Source organism: Lutra lutra, chromosome 1 (genome assembly GCF_902655055.1).
Source record: "Lutra lutra chromosome 1, mLutLut1.2, whole genome shotgun sequence".
NCBI classification, from domain to species: domain Eukaryota; kingdom Metazoa; phylum Chordata; class Mammalia; order Carnivora; family Mustelidae; genus Lutra; species Lutra lutra.
Genome location: NC_062278.1, coordinates 110,946,258 through 110,973,082, shown reverse-complemented (window position 1 = coordinate 110,973,082; position 26,825 = coordinate 110,946,258). Strand labels below are relative to the sequence as shown.

General features: G+C 45.0%; 1 long non-coding RNA gene across 1 annotated transcript; it reads left to right on the top strand.

The window, feature by feature from the left end:
- Positions 1–13,356: 13,356 nt before the first annotated feature.
- LOC125092913 (uncharacterized) lies at positions 13,357–26,581 on the top strand. Its single transcript, XR_007125102.1, has 3 exons — positions 13,357–13,476; positions 19,333–19,494; positions 26,450–26,581. It is a non-coding gene; the product is annotated as an uncharacterized LOC125092913 (long non-coding RNA).
- Positions 26,582–26,825: the final 244 nt, after the last annotated feature.

Genomic DNA, 26,825 nt, shown 5'->3' with positions numbered 1-26,825 from the left:
GGGAAGCCCTTTTACTGCTCTGTACCTCAGTTTCTCCATCTCAAACATGGCGATAACACCACCACCTTACCTCCCAGGGCTGTTCTGAGGATTGAATGACTTAAAAAACGGTTGTCAGCCCTTGGCAAGCAAACAGAAGTGTTTGCTACTTCTTGTTGTCGCTGCATGGCACGTTTCTTTGTTAAGTTACCACAAAGCCTTTCTTAAACATGTTGGGAATACAAACAAAGTAAAAGTATATAGAGATAGTAGTACAGGGCGAAAAAAAGCTACAAATAAGCTACATATCAGGACTCCGAGAGCGCAAGAGTCACAAAAGAATTCATACTGGGCAGAGACATCCACTCCTATCACCGTACATTCTTAGATATACAGATACATTCCGAGATGATCCAGATACACATTTATTCCCATCACCCTACTGGTACGTGACCCCTGGCCCCGCTCTGTGCACCTCCCTGGGCGAGGCCAATGCTGCCCCAGGGCTCACCTCTGGCCCCCATCTCGGCAACCTGTACAAAGTGAGCTCAGAAGCGGAACAGTAGGAAACCCAGAGCCCGCTGCTGCTCCAGCCAAGGACGAGGCCCACTGGAAACTCCACTCCAGAGAGAGCAAAGGTCATGCCAAAAGGACTAAAAAATAAATAAATAAGCCAGAGGAACAGGTTAAAGTCAAAAGACTGGGAACAAAAAATCACCAGTTTTCAAAGGAGCGGCTGGTTTCACAATTTCTGGGAAAACCTGTTTGGCTTCAGGCCCCACACCGTCCACATGGGAGGCTGGGGTTTGCCCCGGTAGGCAAACATTTGGTTATGTGGGGTAGAAAGACCTTCGGTGAGCCCCAGACAGGAGGGTGACCAATGCCGGGCTGTCCAGCAGCCCCCACACACAGAGTGCTTGACACTACTTCCTCTTTTGATACAGGTAGCCTTAAAACCAGTCAGAACTACACAGGCTCTGTTCCAAGGCTATGGTGAAGATGTATGTGTTAAAGCAGGGTCTTTAAGCCCCTCAGGCCTCCACCCCCACGGCAGACCAGTGCCAGGAAACCAGCAGGCCAAAGCCAGGCCGTTCACTGGCTTTTCTCCTCTCCCTGACTCACTTTACCCAGCTGTTCCCGTCCCCCAGGGATGGCCTCTCACATTAACCACCTGCACCAAGTTCTTGTCTCAGGTTGCACTCTCTGCACCCCAGCCAAGACAAAAGAACAACTTAATCACTTTTTCTTTACTTCTTTCCTCTGTGTACAAAGGCCTTTTCTGATCTGACACATAAGGAGCCAAGAAGTCATCACTGCCACAGGTAAAAAAACAAACAAACTGAAAACTAACAACTCTTCTTAGAGCCTTTAGAGACATGGGGTTTCAGGGCAGACTGCTGCCCTGAAAACTGGAGAGACATATGGGTGGACACAGAGAGTCACAGCTTACCAGAACCAGGAGCCCAGGAGCAGAAACCGCCACCGCGGGAACCAGCAGGAACATTGGAAACTGTCACTGGCCAGTTGCTGGAGGCTCAGTGAAGACTAGCTTCAGAATTGAATATCCAGGAGGCACCATCAGGGGAGAGTCCCATACTTTCGTGAAATCTACCTCCAGGAACCCCAGCAGGGCCTCACTATAAAGGTGGAGAAAATTCTTTTGCTTCCAGCAGGGGGAGAGGAAAAACAACAATTTTTTAAAGATACCCACAACTCTGTTCTTCACAAGGTCTTCCCCCAAGGAAAACTATTTCACCAGAGCATAGCATACTTGGGTTTCAGCCTAACTGACCTGGGGGTGGAGTGGGAAATACCCAATGCCAACACCTGCTGGCCTCCACCGTGTACATGGGAACGACCCCGCTCTTTCCCAAGTGTGACCTCCGTTCTGCCTGGTATAAGGACAAGATCTACCAAGCTTGCAGTGATGAGAGAGGAGAGCTGGGCATAAGCTCAAAGGGGCAAAGTTACCCCTGTGCTGGTCTCTGGGAGAAGAACCAGGTCCCACACAGGGTAGACTCATCCTCTTCTCAGCTCATGATATCTGGGGGAGAAATAAAGAATTCAGTCAGTCATCAATATTTCCAAACATACACTAGAATCCTTCACCCACCAAGCCATGGAAGAGATTTTAAAGGTCCTCTAAGCCCCATTCTTTACTGGCTCACTTTGTAATGGTTAACATTTGAATTGTAAGTCAATATTTAGATAAAATTCTTGGGCTGACTCAAGGGGGGAAAGCTTGGGCATCAAATAAGAAGACAAGGGTATACGTTCCCCCTCCAGGACTTACTGAGTTGTGGAAGCTCTTTGAACCTCAATGTTCTCATCTATGAAATGGGAATAATACTCAGCCCACTATATTTAATGAGGTATATAGTAATATGATTTAAATATCAACCATAACTACAAAATATCAGATAGTATTATTTCAAAAAAGAAGACTGTATAGAGGCTTGAAATAGATGCATTTGGATGGACTAGAGCATTAGAACTCAATAGTTCAAGAGTAAAGAAAACACAAGGACCCACTTACAGAAAGAAATGAGACATTTAGACCAAGAACTTAGAGAGGGTCTGTGTCTGTGTGTTGGGGAGAAGAAAAGCAGAAGATTAAAATGAATAATTAAATTTTAGAGCATTTTTCCGCTAGAATGTACCTTTATCCCAGAACTCTCTTGTCCCTCTCGTAACCCAATGGCTTTGGTACTCTTAATAAGAAATGTTTCAGAATGGATATACTTACTGGAGCTTTATAAAATATAGATGCCCAGGCCCACCTCTGGAAATTCTGAATCTGCAGACCTAGCAATGGAGAGGGCATATATATATATATATATATATTTTTTTTTTTTAATTCCAAGAATGATACTGAAATACACTCTTGCATAAAAATCACTATACATTCAAAATCTGAGCCTCAGGCAGTCTGAGCCACTCCCCAAGAGCTCTCATTCCAAGTGGCAGCAACACCAGGTGAAGGCAGGTGCTCTAAGTCCCACTTGTGCGTTTCCTTCCACTGTGTGACCCGGGACGGCATGGCCAGCCTCCATTAGTCCTGTCTTTAGGGCGGAGTTGCCGTAGCACCAGCAAGCAGCTTGCTTTCTGATGGATGGAGTCCAGGAGACGGCTACAGTCGTAACGTGCAAAGTGAATCAAAGATGGTCGAAGTCCAGGGAAGAGGGTTAAGAGCAATGGAGGCAGATCTGCTGGGGCCGTCGCAAGGCAAAGCGGCAGGGAAGGACGCTGCACATTCTGCCAGCGGTCACACCAGTCAGCGGGAACTTGGCTTTTTACCCCTGCAGCCTGAGGCTGGCCCTGAGAGTGCAGCTCGGGCCTCGGGGAGATCCAGCAAGCCCTCCTGGAATCACTGAGAGTTTAAGCCTTTGCAGAGGGCAGCCGAGACCTCCAGCCAGCAGCAGAAGATAAACAGGCTCAAAGTGGCCGGCCCCGGAGCCTGTTTTGGTGAGTGTATGAAAGGATTCCCCATCTTGGCCTCTAGCTTGATGTTTTCCAATATTGTCCACCCCCCACCCCGCCATGCCCCCAGACGGTTCAGGAGACTGGTGCTGGAGCAGTGCCACAATCTGACCTAGTATCTTCCATGAAGTTATTGATTTTTCCCAGTTCATTCCCCAGATCATTTTCACCGCCTGTTTCCTGTACCTCTCTGCGGGGGCACTCTTCCTTCTCGGCCATGATATTGAGCATTAGGTTTTCCATCGTTGTTAGAGGAAAAGAGGTCACTGCTATCTGTTTCCCTGCCAACTCTTCAGAGATTTTTTTTTCCCATTTCATTTTTCAAAATCCAGATTCATCATAACCTTGTTTCAGCGAGAAGGGGCTTCCCTGGCCCTGTGAGCACCTTTAATTATTGAGTATCAGTAGCAGGTGTCAGATCTGCAGAGAGCTCAGGGAGAACAACTGCTTCTGGATACACCCTGCCATGTCCCAGGGCCCCCCTGGGAAGGGAAGCTGGGCAGGCTGGGAGGTTGCAGGTGATGAATGTGGCTGGAGGCATCAGCACCCCCTCAGTGCTTTCTCCCCTTGCTCTCCCCTTCCAGCCCCACGATTTATAGTGCTCTGTCGTGTCCAATTGGGGTCACAGCCTGATGAATGTCATAAGGTTATAAACACTCTGAGGCTTTACTTGTGTGTTTTCTCCCATTTGTTTTGTGGGATTTGTCATAATCCATGTCACCCAACAACAGATTAGTTTTTGGATCTACTTTTTGTTCTTGTTAAGCTCCCGCAGCTTAGGAAATGAATATTCAGAGCACTAAAACATGGAATTGAGCAGAAAAATTATTCTGGCACATATATTATAGGAGAAGAAAACGAGATCCTGTCCCCCAGGGAACTGAATAAACAAAGAGGATCGGATTCTGGCAAGAGGACCTCCATTGGAATCCACAGCCGATTGCCACGATCTGGACAAGGGGCTGTATCCTTCTGCCTCAGCTTCCCTTCTGTGTAGGAAAGCATCAGCTTAGATGGTGTCAGGTTCGATCCCAGTTCTAGCATTCTGTGGGGGTGTCAGGGCTCTGGATCTATGTAAGGGGTTGCATATTAATGCGGCAGGCAACATCAGGTTGTCCCAAGTAGATAGTAGAGTAGTGAACTTGAGGGTAGTCCATTGAATATCGAAAGGCTACTTCCTAGGAGAGCTTACTTTTCCCTCAGAGAAAACTAGGGAGTAGGTAAAGCCGAGGAAGAGATCCAGACGCGCCTGTTGGAAGAGGAGGACAGCACGCAGATGTCAGTGCCCTAGAAGAGGGAAGAGTGGTGAAGTAAAGGGGACTATGTGCCTTGATAAAGGGAAGATGCCCTAGATGGAGCGCTCGATGGAATTTTTGTGTGCGAAAGGACGCAAGCTTGTCCCTGCTAACTCCAAGGGCTGAACTGCAGGTGGGGGATGAACTACATGGAGAGCTTTCATTCAACATAAGGGACAGCAGAACAAGACTGTCATTCCAGGCTGGACAGAAGTGGACAGTCCCTCTCTCTAGTAGCATTCCAGGAATTTGGAGTAACATGCAGAAGGGCAGATTGGGAATTAAAGACTGGGATTGAAATCTAAGCTCTTCCAGCAATGGACCGGGCAACCACATAGAGAGGATATTGAATGGGTCTACACTAAAGGTCAGCTGGAGAAGATGACCTTCAGGCCTCTTTCCAGATCTATTAAAAACTCCTGGGGTATCTCCCCCTTCCCTGGAATTGAAAAGAAAATACAGGAGAAATTGGCATGGCCCTACTGGGCTTGGTGCAAGTCAAAGTATCAGTACAAGTGGGCCAAGTGGGTGTTGGTTTACAAAAAGACTATTATAAAATCTAGGCGACCACATTCTCCATAGCTCTAACCCTCAAGTCAATGAACACACAATGGTCCATATTCATATGTGGCCTTCAGAAATGTTTCCATTCTTCTCTGCATGATTTCCTGAAGTGTGCCTGCTAGATAGATTTGAGTGTAGCAAGTACTAGTGGGTCTAGATTTATGGATAAAACACAATTGAGAATCAGAAACCAAACATCACTCAGGATCTGTGCTAGCTTTGAGAGGTGTGCTATGCTTCTAGTCTGCCAAGACAAGTCAGCTTGGTTGAAGAAAACCCATCTTCTAACCCTCACTCTATTCATTTCCAATGACATTCACCTCCACTCCTTTTAGTTACCCTGTCCCACAGCCTCATCCTTGACCTTGTCAGGTTCTAGATTATCCATCTGTCTAAACATAGCAGCTCCCTCCTTCGGCCACTCCACCCAAAGCTATTGCTAGACCTGGCTAGCCCCCGACCTCCCTACTCTCTCTGCCCATCAGCACCCTGCCGCCTTTACCTTCGTCTCTCTCCAGGTTAGACAATGTGGTCTTACACCGAGACTTACACCAAGTCTGACTGCTAAAAATCTCAGCCGGGGATGAATCTACTTCCCACTTCAGTCAAATACTTAAGTACCCTGCTGGATGCTGCAGGGAGAACATTGATGCAATTGCATATTTATGTCCCCAGTCTCAATAGAACTTTCTACCTTGTCCATAAATCTCTTGCTTCCTTCTCGTCCACTGTATTACAGCTATTTTGAACCGTGTGCACTCTCCCCCTAATCCCAACCCTGCCATTTTACCAGCTCACTCTGGAGACATGGCCTTACCTTGTGCACTGGGAAAGCCAAAAGCTTCACACTGGCTATCTACTCAATGTTCTGCCACCAACCCTACAAAGTCCTTTGTACCTATCCCTTTGTCCTTCACTCCTGCTTTTTAGAGGAAGTGTCCTTCCACCTAAGTTGAGCGACAACTTTAGTCCTTCCTGCTAACCTTGACATTTTCATTCCCCTATTTTATATTTCTGATCATCTTTGTCTACTGATGCTTCCACTCAGCATTTTAATGTGTTGACCCCACATAGCCTTCTAGCCATCACTGACCTCCTCCCTCCCTGTTGCAGCCACATTTCTCAAATGAGTCCTCTTACACTCTTGGCCTCCACTTCTTACTTCCCACTTCCTCTGAATTCTGTCCCCCAAACCCCACTGAACCTGGTCTTACCATCATTTCCCTTAACCTCTTTTTGCTGAATTCATTGGGTAACTCCCAGTCTCCATATTACTTGATCTCTGTGCAGAACGTTGGCCTCTTTGAAACAATCCATTTGGACTTCTGTAATACCACACAGTCTGTGCTATTTTGTTTTTCTCCTCAACTTTCTAGTGACTGTCTTAGCTTCCTTTGCAAGCTCTGTTTCCCATGCTTGTTAGTGTCCCTTAGAGCTCTACCTTCTCGTCTAATGCTCTGCTCATCTTAGGATAGGACAAGCCTTCCCATAGACACTGCCTGATGCACCCTGCTGCCTGCCTACAGTTCCAGTAACATCTAAGTGTCATAACCTTATCTTCAGTGGCCTCTTAAACGTCTCCACTTTGATTTCTACAAGCTCTTCACTGTGCTACCCTGAAAGTGATCTCTTTAAAATTCAGATCTCTTGGGGCGCCTGGGTGGCTCAGTGGGTTAAGCCGCTGCCTTCGGCTCAGGTCATGATCTCAGGGTCCTGGGATCGAGCCCCGCATCGGGCTCTCTGCTCAGCAGGGAGCCTGCTTCCTCCTCTCTCTCTGCCTGCCTCTCTGCCTGCTTGTGATCTCTCTCTGTCAAATAAATAAATAAAATCTTAAAAAAAATAAATAAATAAAATAAAATAAAATTCAGATCTCGGGGCACCTGGGTGGGTTAAGCCTCTGCCTTCGGCTCAGGTCATGATCTCAGGGTCTTAGGATCGAACCCCACATGGATCTCTCTGCTCAGCAGGGACCCTGCTTCCCCCACCTTCCTGCCTCTCTGCCTACTTGTGATCTCTGTCAAATAAATACATAAAATCTTTTAAAAATAATAAAATAAAATTCAGATCTCATTATGCCAATCCCCCCACTGAATCCCATGTTTCCTTACTATTCTTAAGTGGAAAGCCAAATTCCTTGGCTTGACCCCATAACCGTCATGACCTCTGCTTGCCTCTTCAGACCAGGATTTCTCAACCTCAGCCATTGATATGTTGGGCTAAATAATTCATTGTTTGTGAGGTTGGTGGGGGGAGGGGGGTGGGTATCCTGTGCATGGCAAGCAATTTAGTGGCATTCTTGATCTCATTCTTTTTAATTGTTGAATAGTATTCTAACTAATGATATTTTTCAGGTCTGTAAATATTTTATCGACACTCTGCAATTTTTCTTTTATTCAGATACTCTCTTTACCTTCATTATATGATTCTGTCCACTGCAACCTACAGTCTCTAACCTACATTCTAGAAAGAATCATGTTATAGAATGGCCTCAACAGGCCATTCTAGAAGCCAGCTAGCTCTGATCTTATATTAATAATAAGGTTTCTCCTCAGCGAAGACTACTTAATCCTGCCCCTTTTCCCGCCTCTCCCCTCATTCTTGCAACTGGGCTTGGTGAGATCAGAACTTTGGGCTTGTTACCATACTGTCCTGTGCCTATTTTTATCAAAGCACTGTATTATGTATTATCTGTCTTAGTCACTATTCTGAATGGTTTAGACAACCAGAAACAAAGATAGCACATTATTGTTAACACTTCTAGCACCTGACATGTTGTCTGGCACATATTAAGCATTTTAATAAATATTTTGTTTGAATGAATGAATCAAAGGAAGCAGTCATTGCTTTGATAACTTGCCTTGTATTGTGGTTTCCTTGGATCAGGGCCTGACTTGGTCCTGGTCAGGCTTCCCGGAGATGGAGTCTTGTCTTTGCACAGGGTAGAGAAGCCTTGACAAAGATCTGTTGTCAGTATCTCTGACCACTGGTATGGCCCGCTGACTGTTGCCTTGCCCCTGCCTCTATCTTAGATGTCACATGACCATCTCTCCAGGATTCTTGTGGACCCCCTGCACATTTGCTCATTGGCTGAACTGTGCTTCCCACTCACTCCTCTTCTGGTTGTGTGCTTTAGCCTATGTCCTGAGAGAGCTGGTTTAGTTCAGGGAAGGATCAAGCAGGCAATCTTGTTGAGGAAGCCGAGGTTAGAGAATAAGCATAACTATCTTGAATGGGAGACACCAGAAAGTAACTTGTTACTCACTGCTGGCTGAGGCAGTGTGGAAAGATGTGTTTTATTTTTTATGTAACATTCCTTTTATTTCTTATGTAACAAAGCATTGTTCTAACTTCCTCAATCTTCATAACAACATTATGAGGGAGCGCCCATTCTTATCCTTGTTTCACAGATGGAAGCACAAGGAAATTAGTTCATTCACTGTCACAGAGCTGCTGAGTGGCCAAGCCAGGATTTGAAAGCAGATATTCTAGCTCTAGAATCCTGCTCTGCTGCCTCTTGTTTTTGGGTCTTTCCACAGGCTGCTCCCCTGCCTCCAAGACTCCTTCATCATCTTCCTCTGGCCAACTGCCCGCTGTCCCTGAAGTTTTATCTGAGATGTCTTTTTTCTCTAATAGACAAGCATTTACTAATTCCTCAAGCCTGGATTTTGTGCCCACCCCATGTGTTCCCAGAGAAGCTGGTATTTCTCCTTTTATAGAACTTTCACACTTAAAAATCTATTGACTTTGTTCTAATCTCTTCGATCACTTAAACCCTTTGAGAGCAAGAGCATTTTCTACCTGACACAACATTGTACCCTCACATCTAGGAATGAAACAACTGGAAAGTAGCAGGTGCTCAAAAACAATGTTACATACAAGAATGAACCCAAACCTCCATATTTTAATATCAAAATTTAGTCTTATTCCATGAAATTCTTCTAATCTAATCTCTTTGCTCCCTTCTCATCAATTTTTGGATTGATGGAATACCAAAGTGGGATAAAACCAAAAAAATGGCTAAGGGGTTTCCCCAAACTCTCACTCCCACTCACACTTTTCATAAACTGGGTAATTAATATAACAGACTCACATGGCTAAGTAAATGTATCTCTGCAGTATTTAGACCACTCCCGGGACTTGTCTCCAGCTCTGAGGACACAATAAAAGGGATGGACATTAAAAGCTTGAATATATTATAGGTGACTCCCCATCACCCATTTAATGCTGTGAGGTGGTGGGGCAGGGAATAGTAGTGAATGAACTCCATCCCAGCCCTGGGGACAGGAGGAGGGTGACGTCTGGTCTAAACATATCAGTGAAAGTGCATTTCCCTTCAACAGTTATAAGAAGTTCAGGTGCCCCTCCTGAGTGAGTGAGCTCTTTCTCCTTCAGGGTCGTGTGGGTGCAGATAGGATCTCTGGGTCCTACTACAGCTCCTCTGTCTCCTTGGGGAAGTTCAGTGTCCAAGTGAGGTCGACATTTCACAGGCAGAGAAGGAAGATCAAAAGAAACTTGGTTCTTGACAACATCCCTGGACTGCAAAACACTCTTGGAGAGTTCACCTTATCTCATTTAACTGAGCATGTTGTTCCCCTTTATTGTCTGAACCTGTTTGAAGTAAGTTTCCTGGTCCTTGCAACATGAAGGCTATACTGGTACATTGGAGCAAAAGTCCACGGACACACGAGCCTGGTGCTAGGGAGCCCTGAAGCTGGGCAAATGAGGCCACTACCCCAGCTAACTTCCAAATCACACAAACACAGGGAAAAGAGCACCAGCAAAAAATGCAGAGATCTAGACCATATTCACCACCTCTGGCTCTGTGTCTCTTTTCCAGGGTTTGGGAATGCAGAACAAGCAAAGGAGAACTATCCTGAGCCTAAACTTCTTCAGTTTCTCTTTGTCTACACCTAAATATCTAAATGGTCAACAAATAATTCTTAGATTCAGGCTCAACATCTGACATTGGAAATGCACAGACTTGAAGAATCAGAGCAACATCTTTCTAGTAAATAAAGTTGCTGGTGAAAAGGGGATATTTAATGTGTATCCTGAGAATGTTCAAACAGATATTTCTTCTAGCAATGTAATACAGGTTTATAAAGGAAGGGCTGTTTGACAACAAAGAAAACCAACAGCCAAGTACAAACAAACAGAGCCTCCTGGATACCAAAGAACACCAAAGCAGGAGAGGGCATGTTCGAAAGTGATCCCCACGATCAAAGGAAAGGCAAAAGGAGGTGAGCAAGTGAAGAAAATTGAAGAAAAATAAAGATACAGGGAACACGTCCAGAAGAGCCCATGTAGGTATAAAACAAAATCTGGAAAGAGAAAATTGCAAATTGAGGAGAAACAAGAAAAGGAAGAAGAAAAAACATTGCTTGAGTCAAAGAAACATTTCAGTTTGAAAGGATTTCATAAAAAGCATCAATAATTAAGAGGCCTACACATACACATACTGTGGTAAAGTTTTTTTGTTTTTTGTTTGTTTTGTTTTTTCATATCAGAGGAACTGTAAAAACCCCGCTGGACCTATGAGTACCCAGACAGGACTGGGAAGAAACGGCTTACCTACAGAGAAAACAGAAACCAAATTGGCTTCAGATGATTTTTGATTAATATTAAATGCCAGAAGAAAAAGAAGCAACATTTTGAGAGTTTAAAGGGAAAATATTCAAGGCTGAAAAATGTATCAAACTATTTTCACTTGCAAGGAGGTAAAAAGATACTCTTAACCAAGAACTCAGACAGTACATATATCTACACTTCACAGAAACCTTATTAAAATTTTGCCCTAAAAGATAAATAAAACAAGAACTCTAGGATGTGAAGATCTTTAGTACTTCAATATTTAATATAAAGTTTGCTGTTACCATCTGAAAAATAATTTTTTTACCATATTTAGGATGGTTCACATTCTTACTATTTTGCATAAAGTTTTACTTTTTCTTTATTTTTTAAAAAATATTTTTATTTATTTACTTGACAGAGAGAGACATAGCAAGAGAGGGAACACAAGCAGGGGGAGTAGGAGAGGGAGAAGCAGGCTTCCAGCCGAGCAGGGAGCCCAATGCGGGGCTCGATCCCAGGACCTAGGATCATGACCTGAGCTGAATGCAGACGCTTAACTGACTGAGCCACCCAGGTGTCCCTCTATTTTCATTCTTATGAACACAGCCTAGACCTGTCAGCACCATCAGCCAATGTAAATTCCCTCAGCAATATCGAGGCTGGGTGTTGGGACATTGAAGCCATTAGACCCTCTCCAGGAATATCCACAGCAACAGGTAGATAGGCTAGGATTCCTGAATTAAGGAAGGGGAAGACCCCTGGGTTCATGAACTTATCCTAGTTCATGAGAGGGAAAAGAGGGCACTGGAAAAGAGCAGTGCCCTAGACAGGCCTGGCCCACCCAGGACAGTTGTTTCCAGCAGGGCCAAGCCTGTCCTGGGGCCAAGAACACCACACAGACTACCAAGCTGGCAGCTGCTGGGCTTTGCCCTGGGCTGTCTGAGATACAAGCCATCACCTGCTGAGAGCAGGTTCCAGGTGGTTGCCTGAATCATCTCCATGGTAACTGAGGTGCCAGTCCAATAGGTAGGACCTGTTCCAGGCTTCCTTTCTTCTCTGAACTCCGGCCACATGGTGAAGCCATCTCAAAGGAGTCCTGAGACAGACATTTGCATTCAAAACATAAAGTTAGAGTCTTTCCTTTCCCCTCTACACTTAGAGAAAATCTACTCTACTATTTCTAGTTTGGGAGGCAAAAGTAACCATGGTTTTCTAAAAGGGGACTCGTGGCATGGTGGCGATCATCTCCTGGGTGAAGTCAGAGACCACAACAGGGCACACAGCTTGCAGCGAGCCAGGCCTGCGTTCCTCATCAGTGAAGATTGCTGATTGAATGGGCCCATACCTCTTCCCAGCAACCTTGTGAAAATCAAACACTAAGAATGTGAAGATCGTCTCTTAAAAGTAAATCATTATGAAAATACAAGCTGATGTTACTATTAATATCAATAAGGACTGGAGTTATAATGAAAAAGAAATAGACTGTCTCGCACAGCAGTAAAACTCCCTGTCACTGGACGCATTCATGAGCAAGTGGCACAGCCGTCCCTTAGAGATATTTGGGGAGATGGATGCATCGGGCATTAGAATCATTAATCTCCAAGTCCCTTTTCAATTTTCTAAAAGTCTGTGATTCATCCAGCTCTTGGAAGTGTCACAGACCTGGGAACCAAAATTTCCCTGAAGTTAAACTCAACTCCATAAATTGGAAGTCAAGTAGGAGCAAATATATATTCTAAATTGGGGTAAAGTATGGCCTCAATATGTGGCTAATGCACACAGACTTCTCCTTCACTAATGACAGGGAAAAATATTACAGTGGGAATTCTCTAGTAAAATAGCTAGCTGCGGCTTACTGTCCTCATCCTGACAGGCTGAGGGAGAGAGGGACTCCAGACTTAATTAGCAAAATTTGACAAATTTTCTCTTGAGCCCTAGCTAGCCTTCGAGCACACCTGCTTCTGCTGTCTCCGAGGCCCGTATTCCAAGTCTCCAGTCTATATTGAGATATATAAGTGGATGAGTTCATATCCGCAAGTTATCAAGAAAAACCATCCACCCATACTCAAACGAACCTGAGCAAGAATCATGTCTCTGTCAATTATCATATCCAATATATTCTGAAAACTAATGAGCCTTGTTAGGTTTCTGCTAGAAACTGACAGGAGACCCCATCCTCATGAAACTAAATACAGAACGCAAAATGTAAGGGAAAGTCGAATCTGACTAGTAAGGCTTTTCGGGATTTACTTAATTCATTAACTCAAGCAACACTAACAAAGAATGCTTTGTGCACTGGGGCACAGGTCTCAGTACCATGGAGAGAATCCAGAAATGAACCCGTGATGTCTTCTGATTCTAAGGTGTTTATGGTAGCAAGTGCCAACAAACTATGACAGAGTAGAGAATAACCATGATAAGTAGGAGTAGGAGGTTCAGTTGAGGGAGGTCAGTGGGACATGGGGAGGTTATTTTTCAGCAGGAAGATTATGAAACATTTCCTGGTCAATCAGGACTTGAGCTCAATCTTGAGGAATGAGAAGAAAACAGATGTGTGAGGATGAAGGCAGGGAAGGCCCAGAGACAGGTAAGTATGGAAAATATTCACAGGACCAGAAGCGAATGCACAGTATTTACAGTATTTATCAAGTGCTTACTGTATGCCAGGTGCTGTGCAAAACTCTTTAAACAAATTATTTCACTCAACTGAGAAAACTAGGGCACAGAGAGATTGAGTGATTTCCTAAGTTACATAGCTTAGAAGTGATAAAATTGATACAATACCTGGTAATGGTTATAGGAGGATGTGTAAAAGCCACTGATGCTAGATCAAGAGGATATGGGATGCCAAGTTGAGGAGACCAATGTGTCTACCTCTTGAGATAGTTTCTCTAGACATTTTTTTTTAATTAATTTTTTATTTTTTCAGCATAACAGTATTCATTATTTTTACACCACACCCAGTGCTCCATGCAATCCGTGCCCCCTACAATACCCACCACCTGGTGTCCCCAACCTCCCACCCCCCACCCCTTCAAAATTCTCAGATCGTTTTTCAGAGTCCATAGTCTCTCATGGTTCACCTCCCCTTCCAATTTCCCTCAACTCCCTTCTCCTCTCCATCTCCCCTTGTCCTCCATGCTATTTGTTATGCTCCACAAATAAGTGAAACCATATGATAATTGACTCTCTCTGCTTGACTTATTTCACTCAGCATAATCTCTTCCAGTCCTGTCCATGTTGCTACAAAACTTGGGTATTCATCCTTTCTTTTTTCTTTTTCTTTTTTTTTTTACAGCTTTATAAACATATATTTTTATCCCCAGGGGTACAGGTCTGCGAATCGCCAGGTTTACACACTTCACAGCACTCACCATAGCACATACCCTCCCCAATATCCATAACCCCACCCCCCTCTCCCAACCCCCTCCCCCCATCAACCCTCAGTTTGTTTTGTGAGATTAAGAGTCACTTATGGTTTGTCTCCCTCCCAATCCCATCTTGTTTCATTTACTCTTCTCCTACCCCCTCAACTCCCCATGTTGCATCTCCTCTCCCTCATATCAGGGAGATCATATGATAGTTGTCTTTCTCCGATTGACTTATTTCGCTAAGCATGATACCCTCTAGTTCCATCCACGTCGTCGCAAATGGCAAGATTTCATTTCTTTTGATGGCTGCATAGTATTCCATTGTGTATATATACCACATCTTCTTTATCCATTCGTCTGTAGATGGACATCTAGGTTCTTTCCATAGTTTGGCTATTGTAGACATTGCTGCTATAAACATTCGGGTGCACGTGCCCCTTCGGATCACTACGTTTGTATCTTTAGGGTAAATACCCAGCAGTGCAATTGCTGGGTCATAGGGTAGTTCTATTTTCAACATTTTGAGGAACCTCCATGCTGTTTTCCAGAGTGGTTGCACCAGCTTGCATTCCCACCAACAGTGTAGGAAGGTTCCCCTTTCTCCACATCCTCGCCAGCATCTGTCATTTCCTGACTTGTTCATTTTAGCCATTCTGACTGGTGTGAGGTGATATCTCATGGTGGTTTTGATTTATATTTCCCTGATGCCGAGTGATATGGAGCACTTTTTCATGTGTCTGTTGGCCATCTGGATGTCTTCTTTGCAGAAATGTCTGTTCATGTCCTCTGCCCATTTCTTGATTGGATTATTTGTTCTTTGGGTGTTGAGTTTGCTAAGTTCTTTATAGATTTTGGACACTAGCCCTTCATCTGATATGTCATTTGCAAATATCTTCTCCCATTCTGTCAGTTGTCTTTTGGTTTTGTTCACTGTTTCCTTTGCTGTGCAAAAGCTTTTGATCTTGATAAAATCCCAATAGTTCATTTTTGCCCTTGCTTCCCTTGCCTTTGGTGATGTTCCTAGGAAGATGTTGCTGTGGCTGAGGTCGAAGAGGTTGCTGCCTGTGTTCTCCTCGAGGATTTTGATGGATTCCTTTCTCACATTGAGATCCTTCACCCATTTTGAGTCTATTTTCGTGTGTGGTGTAAGGAAATGATCCAATTTCATTTTTCTGCATGTGGCTGTCCAATTTTCCCAACACCATTTATTGAAGAGGCTGTCTTTTTTTCCATTGGACATTCTTTCCTGCTTTGTCGAAGATGAGTTGACCATAGAGTTGAGGGTCCATTTCTGGGCTCTCTATTCTGTTCCATTGATCTATGTGTCTGTTTTTGTGCCAGTACCATGCTGTCTCTAGACATTTTTTTTTTAAAGAGATTTTATTTATTTATCTGACAGACAGAGATCACAAGTAGGCAGAGAGGCAGGCAGAGAGAGAGGAAGAAGCAGGCTCCCTGCCGAGCAGAGAGCCCAATGCAGGGCTCAATCCCAGGACCCTGAGATCATGACCTGAGCTAAAGGCAGAGGCTTAACCCACAGAGCCACCCAAGCACCCCTTTCTAGATCTTATTATTGAAAAGATTCAATAACTCTGTTATTCACTAAATTTTCCACGTGACGGTTTGAGAAATCTTGAAAACCTAGACTTATTTAACAGAGTGAAAATGGCCAACTTCCATTACTTTCTTTACCATATGGTTCTGGGTTCTGAATTCAAGAGAACTCTGAGGTGATTTAAGGAAAGACTTACTGTAAGCTGGAACCACTTGACTTGTGCAGAGGTGGAGGAAAGAGCCTTGGGAAAGTCCCTTCATGAAATAGTCAACTTACTGGAATAGAATAGAATCCCACCACTTGCTTCAGACCGAAGAAGGCAGTACTGTTGTGTGGAAAATAGAATAGACTAGAACAAGAGTCAACAAACCAGGGGTCAACAAACCAAATCAGCTTGCCACCCGTTTTTGTAAATAATGTTTTATTGAGACAAAGCCAAGCTCATTAATTCATTGTTCCTCCCATGTGATAACGGCAATGCTGAGGTGTTACTGAGACCATGTGGTGTACAGACCCGAAAATATCTGGCACTCTGCAAAAAAAGTTCACTGACCTTTGAAATAGGAAACTCAGAGCCTTCTAGTATATTCACATTGGAAGGAAGAATGGAGATCAGTTTATTCCCTATTCCCCTCCCCACACCCAACACACAGATAAAGAGACCGAGCCCCCAGAAGAAAGAGATTTACCTAAAATCACAAAACTGTTAAGGGACTATAACTAGGGCCGTTAACCACTAGACTAGTGTTCCTTCTACCACACCAATCCTGAAAGACTAAAGTAGCTTGTTTTCTTTTCTTTTCTTTTTTTTTTTTTTTAAGACTTTATTTATTTGTATAGTGAAGGGGGAGAGGATGAGGGACAGGGATAAGTAGACTCTGTCCTGAGCACTGAACCCAACACGGAACTCAGTCTCTTGACCCTGAGATTACGACCTGAGCGGAATCCAAGAGTCAGACGCCTAACCAACTGAACCATCCAGGTCCCCCAAAATTAGCTTGTTTTCCAAAAATTTCTCAGTATCTAGTTCCTGAGATGCTTGGTGTCCAGGACCATACTTCCTCAGGGTTCTGAGGAGATGAGAGTAGAAGTCCTGGTGTCTTCCCATCGCGTGGTCTGCACTGGAGGCGATGAAAGGCCTGATAGGGTGGAGTTGTACCTGAACACCCTCCCAGGTCGACATCTGAGGGAAAACCAAACCGCACCCAAATTCCCCTCTAAACTCCCTCAGGAAGCCCCTCAGCGGGACCCAGGTGAATGTTTCTCATCGAGCATGCCACCACCGACCTGCCAGCCTTTCTAGGCTAGAAGTGACATCTGCTCTCTGGTGATGTCTCCAGTGAAGTAGCTTGTATGAGCAGCCACGTCACCGAGGCTGCCTCACACCCCTGAGCAGCACACAGGGGACGAGCCGCGGTGAGGGAATGGAGGCTCTCGCCAGTCACCACGCTCAGCCCGGCACAAGTGGGAGTCCACGTGGCATCCCCACAATTATCCACATTATTTTCCTGCTCCTCTTGAGGGGAGGATGTGCCTCCAGCAGATATTTGAGGCAGGGTGTGGTGAAGCTCCTGGGCGCCACGGAGATTGTCCATGTGGGGATGTATGCAGAGTGTATGTGCACCTGCGTGTAGAAGTCGGGCGCAAATGTGCAGACGGGTGGGAGATTTTCCCAAACAAGAAAGTCTTTTGTGGAAACAGCAAAACTTGGTGTTGATTTTGCATCAGAGGTTAACAGAATCTTGGAATTCGAATACATCTGAGGGCCAGAGCCTCCCAGACTGTGCCTGGAGCAGAACTGCACCAACAGCATCTCCACCAGACAGCCTCTGCCCATGTCCTCCAGGTGGCACACTCACTGTTTCCCCAGGGGAGCCCATCTCCATGTTCAAACAATATCAACTGCCAGATCATTATTCTGTACATTACAATGAACTTTCAGCTTCTAGTCCCATCGCCCAGAGCCACACAGAATGAGTCTCTTCTCCCTTTCCTTGTGATGGTTCCTGGGTGCACCACACCCATCCATCAGACCCCCTTCCTGCCCCGCCTTCTGTCCTCCCGGTCATGGAACAGTGTGGATGCATGTGTGTGCATGTGCACGTATGTACATATGTGTTCGGATGTGCAGGGGAGGGAGGAGAGAGAGAATTACAGCAGTTCTGAATTAGTGAGGTAAAAAAATCATGCATGACAGAGGATTGAAAAATAAGCAGACCATGGTGCCCAGGGCATTAGATGCCAAACTAAAAAGGCTGTACTCTGGATAGAGTAATACAGTCTGATGACAAATTAGGAAGCTTATTCTGCCTCTGTGCTATAGGCGATATGTGCAGGACCAGGCAGGAAGCCCATTAAGAGCACTCTACAAAAGTCCAAGTGAGAGAGGATGAGGCCCAAGCAAATCAGAGCACATGAAGATGGGCAAAGACCCAGCCCCAAAATGTTCAGGAGGGACCAGAAGAGTTGGTAGAGACTGTGAGGGAGAGAAAGGGATCAGGGATGATGCCAGGGGTGATGGCAGAGTCAGCAGATGGAGCATCTCCCAAAGGCGGCCCCCACCAGAAATGTTCATTGCGTGGCCTTGGATCCCTCCCAGAGGAGAATCTGCAGGGATACAATACATTAACTGCGGAAGCTGGCAAGGAATGAGGAATAAGAAACACTAATTACAGGCCAAGATAATTAACCAGCAGGTCTGGGATCAGCTGCATGTAACTTCAGCTCATCTGCACCCGAAAATGGCCAAGGGAGGATTTGAGGGGGGGACTGCAGGCAGGACATTTTGCAAATGTTACGGGAGCAGCTGAGCTCAGACCTTGGTGACACTTGAGTTTGATGTACTTGGCACTTGAGTTCCGGCGGCTGGAACCCTTGGGGTGCCAAATGCACTGCAGCCAGCTGTCCAGTTGTCCAAATGTCACTTATGCCTCGAGGCCACTCATTACCACACTCCCCTTTAGCCTTATTGCGTCACTCCATTAGGGCTTGCTGGCGACGTGGGCAGGAAATGGATTGGAGGCCATTAGACTGTCCGGGTTGAGAAGGGTCAGTCAGGTCTTGCCTCTTGGGAGAAAAGCCAACTTTTATAATCTGAAGCAGGAGAAAGATCTCAGGACTAGGAAAGAAGATGTTCTTGTCCCAGGCCCGCCACATGGCCTTGAGCCAGCGAACTATTTCATGTCCCACAACCTCTTATCTGTTACCTGGGGCATAAATAACCCTGACGGTGAAGATCAGGCAAGATGAGAGGTTTAGGAGTATGCACGTAGGGAGCTGTTGTGACTGCTGGTGATGGTAATGGATATCTTGAACATTTAGGTGAGTTGAACTAAGAATAAAGAAAACGGGGTTTAAGTCCTATTATCGCTAACGTGTTGTATGACCTTGGGCACGTCACTTCTTCCATCTAGGCCTCAGTTTCTTCATCTGAAAAACTGAAGGGGTGGGTCTAAATCCATGACTCTTAACCAGAAATGTAAGCTAAACTTGCTCATGGAGCTTCCTAAAAATCCAGGGGCCCACACGCTACCCCAGACATACTGAAGTAAATTCTCAGGGGAGATGAGAATCACATAACCTCCGAAGACCACTGGAATGGACAGTCGAGTCCCACCTGCCTCCCACCTCTGCATGCCTGCTCCCTCCATCCATGGAACTACCTGATTCCCGTCCTCAGGTAAGCCTGCCCACAGCCTCCAGCACTGACCCTGTCCTCAGGCCAAAGCTCTGGACTTCAGCATCGAGTCCTGTGGTACCATCCTGTCTTGGACCTCCTGTATTACTATAGCCTCTGAGCCTTGGAGGGCTGTCCAGATGTGGTGTTACCTTGTTCCCTGAGGAAGCTGCACTGTTGGGTTTGTCCAACCCAGATGGGCGGGACACTGCCTTGCTTTTCTCGGAGTCTGGGATCCCATCCCTGACTCTATGCTAAGGGGAGGAGACCTGCTACTGGTTTCTTCCACATACCCCAGCTGTTGGACCCCCTTTTTGCCATGCCTGCCTCACAGAGAATGCTGCTCGGTCCAAGATGGGTGTGAAGACCATGATGCCGCTTCCTTCCCAGGACTGCCACACAACCAAGCCAGTGGCGTTTTCTGCCTACAGCCCACCTTGGGCCTGTGGCTTCCTTCCTTCACAACTCCAGCCTGATTCCTACTCCCTGTCCAACTGCAGCCAAGGTCATTTGGACCAGTTCTGCCCTACCGTGTGGTTTTCAGTGGTTCTAATACTCCTCCCAGCCAAAAAGTTAGTACCGGGGGGTGGATTTTGACCTCCTGGAGAGGTTGGGCCTCGGTTGGCTCATCTGTACATCAGGAAGGCTGATGTTTGCCTTATCTCTGACTCCAGTGCTTCTCCCCACCTAGTAAGTGAATTAAGACCTACTTGTCCTCATTAGATCTTAGACATCGCTTCATAAAGTAGGTTTACCTGATCAGTATTCCCTGGCATCACTGTCACATGCTCTGATAACTTCTCCTCTGCAAATCCTTAAACTCATGAAATTCACTGCTAATGATCACCTTCTAGTCTCTCTCCCCTACTAGATCGTCGGGTCCATAATGGCAGAAATTGCCTTGCTTACTAACATCCCCCATGCCTAGCACGTAGTAGACTTGAGACATGTCCAGTGACCCACAGATGAGATGTTGGATGTGCCTGGTGCCGAACAGGTGCCTGGTCAGTACTACTCCCTCCTCTCCACTCCTAGGGAATACCAGTAAGCCAATCCCAAGACGTGAGCCCCTAGCATAAGGGCACACCAGGGCAGTGCTGAGCTTTCTTCTGGACCCTGAGTGGGAGCCACAATCAACTAGAAATTTGGCAGCAGCAGTTAGCAGCTCAGAAATCCTCAAATCAAAAGAATTCCACCTGAGAATCCTCTAACAAAATACTAGTGCCAACTGGGCCAGCCCATGGAGACTTTGTTCTAAATCCTCTGGATTATGGTCTGGGCGTTGGCTTAGTTCAGTAATACCCCCAGGTGATCCCAATATGCAGCCATAGATGAGAACACTTGATCTGGTGCATCCACGTTTCAGGTATGAAGGGGAAGCCCAGGGGGAAGGAATTTGCCCAAGAACCCACAGTAGCTACAGCAGAACTGGAGCTAGAACTTTGAGGAGATAACTTTCCACCCACAGCTCCTCCCACTGCACCAAGTAACAAATTGAAATCCGCTTTATCAATCGCAGAGGCGGCTTCCCTGGCATCAGACAAGGCTGGGGGCAGACGGCTTGTTTTTTCCACCCTGGAAAATCTGTTATTAAAAGCCTGTTTATGCAAGAAGGATATGATTTAAAGTGAACGAGTGTAATTCCTTTATCGCAATGAATATTAATTACAGGTAAACACAGCATCAATACTCATTTTGAGGAGGATGGAGGTTGAAAAGCAGACTGCTCACACCCAGGCTGTCAATCACGTCAGAAAGAAAGAGGATGACGGGACCTGAGAGCAAAGTGTTGCTCTATTTTCCTCAGATCCTCTTCGATTAGAAGTTAGTCAAAATGCAAATCTTCTATCAGGGTGGGCTCCGAGACTGTGGGCATCTGCATGGGCACAGGTCTGCCTTGGTCAGGGCACAGACTATAGGAAGTTTTTTTTTTTTTTTTAAGATTTTATTTATTTGTCAGAGAGAGAGGGAGAGAGAGCGAGCACAGGCAGACAGAAAGGCAGGCAGAGGCAGAGGGAGAAGCAGGCTCCCCGCCGAGCAGGGAGCCCAATGTGGGACTCGATCCCAGGATGCTAGGATCATGACCTGAGCCGAAGGCAGCTGCTTAACCGACTGAGCCACCCAGGCATCCCGGCTGTAGGAAGTTTTAAGCTGTAAAGACTCTTCTTCATTTGGGGTGGGCATGTTGGAGGGGCAGCTGGCCGCTTGGGCCCTCCTGGGAAGGGAGAGGCCAAATAGACCCACCACCAACCTTGGTGCTCTGGACTGTGTGCACTGAGAAATGGCAAAAGCACATCATTTCCCAAGAAAAATCCCCAAAGCTCTGGCAAGTCCCCAAATCTGATGAATCTGACTCATCCATGGAGGCTTTTGAAAATGTAGATTGCCAGGTCTTACCCTGGTCCCAATCAAAACCTTTACAGGCTGAAGCCTGGGAATAAGCATTTCAACAAACTCTCATGTTAATCCTGATTTTTGACCAAGCTCAAGATCTTTGTTTTGCCAGGTGAATTACGGTCTAGAGTCATTCATTCACTCATTGATTCCTTCATTCATCTGATAAGTATTAAATCTTAGGCACGGTGGTAGTCATGGGTGAAGGCAGAGAGCAGTACTGTTTCGCAGTTCCTTGTGGTCTAGCAAGAGGAACTGATATGCAAGAAATGCAATTATAATACCCAGTGATGACTTCCATCGTGGAGAGAAGAAAACGGTAGTAGGGAGCACAAAGGCAGATGAACTCAGTTCTGACTGTGGCGTCCAAGAGTGCTTCACAAAGAAGGTGAGAGCTGGTGTGTGTAGCATGCTCTCCCAGCCAGGAAGGCTTTGAGCCTTGGAGACATGACTGGAAAATTAATTTAACCAGAAGGCAGAAAAAGTGGCTTTTCATGAGGTGGATGAGTGCTAGGTTGATGACTGTATGGATGTCATGCACAGGCATTTGGATTTCACCATGTCAAAGACAAGACATCCAGATGGCTAACCTACACTCTGGTGGGTTATGGTGGGAATGCATTCAAAGACTGCACACTTGGGGCACCTGGCTGGCTCAGTCAAGAGAGCATGCAACTCTTGATCTTGGGGTCATGAGTTAAAGCCCCAGGTTGGGCACAAAAATTACTTAAAAAACAAACAACTCTCCCCCCCCAAAAAAAAACAAAAAACAAAGACTGCTGGCTTAAATGCTTCTTCATAATATTGGACTTACAATTAAACAAACGTTTGGAGGATATTAAAAAGAAATGGCAAATAGAAAGTTGGCATCTACCTAGGAGCCAAGACAGTGAGTTGAGAGAAGCAGTATCTTGCTAGAGAAGCTGAGTGTGTCCTGAACAGTCAGGGAGGAGGCGAGAAGGTATTTCAGGCTAGACCAGGCTTGGTGTTGGGACCCGCAGCAGTGGCGAGCAAGGGTGTTAATCATGATTATAGGTCAAGAAGGTCTTGATAGGCTTTTTTCCCTGAAGTTGTGGGCAGACACCTAACAAGAATAGAAGAGGGACAGGTTTGGCTACAACAATGCAGAGAGAGCAGCAACATGGGTGCCAGCTCTGACGACTGGGAAGGGGTGAGCTCTGTACTCATATGGGTCCCATGTGATAAATTCTAGAAGGAAGTAAATGCATTCTCTTCTTTCTGAACTGGCCTTTACAATCAGAGCTTCTCAACTCTGGCAGGACCCATAGAGTTTGTCCATGTCAATGCCCCCAGCATGAAGATGCACAAGATGGACGTCATAAGGATGCAAGAACCTAGCAAGCTCATGCTGGAATCACCTGCGGAGTTTTATTTCTTTTTGAAGATTTTATTTATTTATTTGAGAGAGACAGAGCAGAGAGAGAGAGGGCAAATGAGTTCGGGGGGTTGGGTAGGACCAGAGAGAGAAGCAGACTCCCCACTTGAGCAGGGAGCCCGATGTAAGGCTTGATCCTGGGATCCTGGAATCATGACCTGAGCCTAAGGTAGACACTTAACTGACTGAGCCACCCAGGTGCCTCATCCTGGGGAGTTTTAAAAACTACTGGTGTCTGAATTCCTCCCCAGAGGTTCTGCTCTCACTAATGTCGGGGGAAGGAGGGGGGCGCTGCTACTGAGAGTCATAAGCACTGCCCAGCTGATTTGAAGGTGCGGCAAAGCTTGAGCATCACAGCTCCATCCTCACTTAAACAGCCAACCAGTAGGTGTTAGAGGGAAATTAAGGAGTTACTCGGTGGTCCAGGTGTCAGTTAAGACTGCTATTTCCGTTCTGACGGCAGAGTCTTTTTTTCTTCTTTCATACGTAACTTGCTGACTTTCCTTTCAAACTCTGAAATGCACACTAGAGCTGCAGTCCAGGCTATACAATAAATCTCTTTTTCTATAATCTCAAATTGAGCTGTATCTGTATTTCCCCGTTTTTAACAAAAACATTAACCTCTTCTTCCTCCATGTTATATATATGGATCATTTTGGATTTGAGATCTAGCATAATACTGATTTTTCTTCATAGTCAACAATGAGTAAGATTAATTTTTAAATTGTCTTTGTTTCTTTCTGCAACAATTCTCTTTCATGTTCTTTTTTTCCTTTTTGCTAAACTAAAGCTTTCAGAAATTCTTAGAGTGAGAGCTGCTGTACAGACTTTGTATGTACAGCATACATACTGTACTTTGACCTTACATTTTAATGATCATCTGGGTTAGTATAGAATTCTGGGCTCAAAATCATTTTCTTTCCTAACATAAGATATTATCCCACTACTTCTTGTAGTCATTATCGACAATCACACAATTGTTGTTGATCTGATTCTTTCTTCTTCACAGGTCATCTGTTTTTTATCTGAAAGCTTTTAGATTGTGTTTGGTTTTTTTTCCCTTTCACTTCCCCAAATTTCACTAAGATGTGTCTAGGGTTGGCTTTTTTTTTTTTTTTCACTCTCCTCAAAAGCCTGGAGTGTCCTTTCAATCTAAACATGTATTTTTCTCCAGCACTGGGTTATTTTCTCCTATGAAATCTCTGATTTTCTCTCATCTATTTGCTCGATTCCCTCCATCTTGAACTTCATCACAGAGATATTGGACTTCTGACTCTTTCCTCCAAGTAATCAGAACTTTCTCTACATGTTTTATCTCTTGATCCATCTGCTCTAAGAGCTGGTGGGATTGCTCAGGGACAGCTCACAACACACTCACTTTCTCTTCACTAATGCAAAGAGAAATGTGCTCTGACACCTCATTTATTGACTTTTTCTTTAACAAGCATTTTTCTATTCTAAGGTCCCTCGTTGGTATTTTTCCAGAACATTCCATTCTTGTTTTGTAAGTGTAAGTTGTAATTACATTTTCTCCATTTTTATTTATTCTATTTTCTCTGTCCCAGGGTATTAATTTTTCTGTTTGTTCAGTTTTGTTCCTTTCTTATACAATGTTTGTTTTCCTTAAATCTTCAGCAATTCTTGGTAACATGCCCAGTTTCTATTAGAGATTGCTTTTAAGGCCACCTGAATGCCTTTTCCTTATCAAAATCGGATTCTAGCCCTGTGATGGGAGAGTGGGATGTGCTCTAGGCAATGAGTCACGTCTGTGGCCAGACTGCTGGATGTGGGGGCTGCCAGCGACTCCTGGATATCACAGGGGCTGCCCCACCTTGCTGCTCTAGCACACAGAGGCACTGCCTGTTCTAAGGGCACTGGCCCATGCAGCTTGCTGCTTGGCTCAGTCAAAGGAGAAGATGATGATGGACAACACTAGCAGTGGGTCTTGAGACCCTCTAGACCTGGGGAATTACATTGCTGATGCCCACATGAAGAGTAAGTATGTCTTTCTGAATTGTACTAGCACTGGGTTCAGCGACAGATGAGAGATATATAGACAGAACTTAACCCACCATCAGAAAGACATGAAGCACTTCATTCTATTGCTCCCCCTTATTCTGGGGATATAACAATATCTACCTACATATCTATCTGTATCTGTACTATCTATACAGACATCCACAGAGACACTTACATAGATATGTGTTGTATCTATCTCTACATGCAAATATCTAGGATACATTTTAAAAGATGTATGCAAAGTGTAAAGTGTTTTACACAAACCTTGGCACTTGAATAAAAGCTGCTATGAAAGAACATTGTTAAGGGAATGTATTACTGTTACCAAAGGCCATAACTCTCTGCTTATTTTCTCTGTCTCTATTCTTTCTTGAAATTCATATTTTGAAGGAATTTTCAACTCCTTCGTTTTCACATTTTTTTAAGGTTGATGAATACATAAACATTTTAAAGTGAGTTTAGACATTCTCATTGTAGAAAATATGGAAAGTACAGTAAAATCATATAAAGAAAAAAATTCATTCATAAACCGATTATAACTAGCAATCTCAGCTGCATAATTGATGAAGTATGGCTCAGGAAGAAGAAGTGGTGGGCCAACCATCCATCAGGCAGTAGGTCATGGGCTAAGCCTCCTCCATACCAGTCCTCTGTATTTCCCTCTGAAACAGGAAGACTTTGGTGTTTGTCTCTTGGTTAAAGGAACTGAAGGTTGACCACAAGCCTGGGTGGAGTAATGGAGTCATTCAAGAAGCTCAGAGGAACCCTCAGTTCTGCCTGCTTGTGCCCTCCTTCCTGCTCATAATCATGTTGGTCACAGCATGTCTGCCTCTTGAATTCCATGGCTGCTCAGAGCCAAAGAAATCATTCTGCTCTTCGGTTGTCTGAAAGTATTAGCATGGCAGGTGTCTTGTCATTACAGGTGTGGATGCCATGCCAGGACCTGTCTCAGGGAGGGAAGTGGAGGGAGCTGTGCGGGCTGTGCAAGCATTCCCCTGTGCAGTCTAGAAAACTCCTCTAGAAGCTGCAAGGTCACCTCCAACTTGAAGTCCTCCTTCCCCTGCCCAGACAGTGAACCCCACGTCTGTGCTCCTTAGCAGTTAGTCCCTTTCCCCTCGCCTCACTGATAGAATTTTTGTTTGTTTGCAGGTCGGTACTACCTGATGGATTACGAACCTCCTAGGGCAAGGATCCAACACCTAGCACAATTCCAAATTCATAGCAAGGACTCTATAATCATTTGATGAATGGATGACTGAATATTTGAATGAATAAATTTTACTGAGGATCTTTACCAAATATTTCAGAGGCATTTTTGTTGGTACAGAAAGAATACCTCAAGAACAAATAAGACAACTTCACCTACTATACAATGTATGATGTGAACAATTGTGTATTTCATAACTAAACCATTTAACCAGACTGTCTTCTAGTAACATAGACATCTGTTCCCTGACTTACCCACAGTAAGGGTGGAAAGCATGTGAGGGGTCGTTTGCTCTGACACAACAATTATTGCTTGAAT